The following is a 3248-nucleotide window of genomic DNA, read 5'->3' on the forward strand; positions in this document are numbered from 1 at the left end:
TGTGCACAAAGCCCAGGTGTGTCCAGCTGCTCATGCCAGCAAGGTCTGCAGGACAGGCCCTCGACTCCTGTGATTTCTTCCTACTCTTGTTTCAGTTTGGACTGGAAACACCACAACAATACACTTTGGCAGCTCCTTGACTGAATCAGGAAGTGCAGTGGCAGACTGAAAGGAAAAAAAAAAATAAAAGGAAAAAATTCCCTGCCATACAAACATCCTCTTTTTTTTTTTTTTTTCCTTTGAGCCTTTAGAAACTGCTTGATATGAACCTGATTTGTTTTGTCAGTAAAGGGTTAAAGTTCTCACTTTCACAGAAATAGATGACTGCACTATTAAAAGCAATGACAGTTTTGTTATTACTGCCAATGAAAACAGGATCTAACTCTTCATCACCCATTTACTCTACCAATAATTCCACAGATTTTGAGAAAATATAGGTTCTTTTTGACTGTTACATGTTTTCCTACATTGTCCTTGGACCACATCTGCATCCTCTACCTGAATTAAAACAAACCCTCCTGTCTTTATCCTCCCTCTGACTTCATTCCCACCGACCATCTATTCAGCTGATCTCATTTAAGACCAAGTGTATTTTATTTCTTTTATGACTTTGTCTTCTGCAAGAAACTCCCAGGCCTTCCAACCTCATGCCACATGTGACATTCTGTCCCCATCAAATATCAGATCRTTCCTTCAAAATAAGAACTGGCACCGGGTCAAAGTCCTGAAGATGAAAGGAAGGGTTAAGTTTACTTTCAATATTGGAGGAGGGTTCGGAAATAAATGTCGAGGTTAAAAAGTCCAGATGGTAATTCTACTGTATCCCTGCTATAAACATGATTTGATTTATGAGAACCACTAATGGTATCTCAGTTTAGATCTGGATGGCTTTGCTTTCTCTCATCTGTAGCTTTAAATTCATCAGATTTTTTTTTCACTCCCACCATGAATCTTTCACTACAAAGAGATTCCCCTATCAAGAATTGGGGAGTTCTTTAAAACTCAGCAATTGATAAACGTTAACAATCCTAATCCATGCAAATTACTGTCTGATGCCTTTATTTATAATACCAAGCGGATGTGCTTATTCAAAGCAGTCTAAAGAGCTTTGACAAGTTCAGGCTTACAAAACTGTATCTCCTTTTGCTGTTTTCCCTCTCCTGTCCTTTGGGGATCAAACTGAATCAGTTTTCACTTTTTTTCTGACGTTGCGATTATTAGGTTTCTCAGTTTTGTCAGAAAAATCCATCAGAAATGTTTATCTCATGGGGCAAATAGCAATGGAACAGCATGTTTATCACTTCGAGGGCCATAATCTACAGGCAGCAGTGGTCCCAATCCGGTTTGTTTTAAAACACAGAGGCTGAAAAAGAAAAATGCCCATGTCTGAGATGTGTGATGGAGATGTGCAGAAGTGCATTAGCCCTGACATCCGTTTCTTTATATCTCTATATTTTGACTGTCAGTCTTTACATGTATATTGCCCCAGGTCTTTACAGTTTACTCCTTCCATTTACAAGAAAACAAAACAGTTGCCTTGAACCATTAATGCCTAAAGAAGAGTGGCTTTGCATGGAGGACTTTGGAGCACTCTGTGCCCCGGTGCAATTACACTAAGATGCAGGCTCCTTTGGGAGGCAGAGGTCACATTTAGGAACCAACGAGAAGAGTACTTTGAAGAGTGTCATCACGAATGGTATCTATATTATGGTATTCACTGCAGCTGCACATCTGGGTATCTGATCTGTGTTTGAGACACTTAAATAAACGTGCTTTTTTAAGGCTACTCAATCAGATTAATAACTAGATCAATGTTTATAATATATGATTTTCCTTCGTGTATGCCATGGAGACATAGCAAGTAGAGGACATAGTGGAAAATGGAGASTTTCTCAGGAATAGCCCAAGTGTCATGTGTTGGGCCAATGCTTAACAAAAGAATAACCATGTATCCAAGACATGTGTTTTACWCACATTTACAGATGCACTGATTGGCTTTGAATTGCTTGCGTCTCCAAAATCCTCAGTAATTTTCCTCCAAACCACCAGAATTTTCTGTAAACTTCTCTGAGAGAGCATGAGAGAAAGAGAGCAATTGAGCCACACAGAGCAGATAACAACAAATGTCCTCATTACATCAGTCACAAATACCATAATGATACGGCTACTGCAGAGAATAGGATAGGGTAAGTCCAAGGCAAATCGAACCATTTTAGCCAAGTCATCCTTACACAAATCTCTCATTGGGAAACAAGAGAAAACTCAACACCTGAACTGGAGTTTTCAGACAATCCAAACCTTCTGCTGCTTTTCAGGACATACAGTCACATTTGGCAATTCTCTGTCAAAATCTGCCCTTGTCTCCAGCTGTGGCACTGAGGTGCTCTGTGGTATTGAGTAAATCATCCAGTTTCATTATAGGGCTTGGTATATTACAGAGTATAGGTCTGCACACAAACTCCCGCCAAAATAATAAAAGGTGAGAAGTCAAAATCAATTTCATTAAGCTGGTACAAGTCAATATTTGGATGCTCTGTACTGGGAATGGAAGTGGATCAAAGCCAGCACCTAAAGTGTAGTTTTAAATGGACAAAATAAAAGTCATCAAAATAAGTAAATTGATTTTGGGAAGTTAAATCAATGTGTGTGTCTAGTACAACTTACACACCTAGCTAACTTGCTGTAAGATATATGCTTACACTCACTAAGTATTGCTATTATTACATGAATGTTTCAAAAAACACTGATTTTTGACTGAAGGTAAGTTCTGAGGTGTCCAGGCTGAGATTAACTAACACAAAGGTCRTGTCTGCACTCAAAGACATTCTGGTTTCTTTTATTTGGCACACAACTTCACACAGCTCTGTGAAACTTTCTTGTTTTAGCCTGGCTGAAACCTCTTCTTCATTGACTTATACTGAGCTGGAACAATTCAGCTTTAGCATGTTGTAAGATCCACAGTGCTTTTGTACTGGTTGACCTAAACCAGATTGAAATTAACACTCATTTAAATTAGTGCAGTTCTGTGTGGAATCACTGATGGAACTGATTCAGTGTRTGTTTTCTTTAAATGGACATTTTAAGCCTTTTTGGTTGCAGTCTGGGACGTCTACAGGAGACATAAGGATCAGCTCTATCCATATCACCTATATTTTCCCTGATCCATGCCGGGTATTTGCAGAAATAAATGGAAAGATGTTTTTCCCATATGTGCATGAACTCTGAACTCCTAGAGTTCAAGTGGGTTC

At 39.0% G+C, this 3248-nt stretch overlaps 1 long non-coding RNA gene across 1 annotated transcript; it reads right to left on the reverse strand.

Annotated features, from left to right (window-relative positions):
• Window positions 1-1237: 1237 nt before the first annotated feature.
• Window positions 1238-2044, reverse strand: LOC112948331. Its single transcript, XR_003249594.1, has 2 exons — window positions 1975-2044; window positions 1238-1363 (listed from the first exon to the last, which is right to left on the reverse strand). It is a non-coding gene; the product is annotated as an uncharacterized LOC112948331 (long non-coding RNA).
• Window positions 2045-3248: the final 1204 nt, after the last annotated feature.

Source organism: Nothoprocta perdicaria, unplaced genomic scaffold (genome assembly GCF_003342845.1).
Source record: "Nothoprocta perdicaria isolate Ctin4 unplaced genomic scaffold, notPer1 scaffold_26, whole genome shotgun sequence".
NCBI lineage: Eukaryota > Metazoa > Chordata > Aves > Tinamiformes > Tinamidae > Nothoprocta > Nothoprocta perdicaria.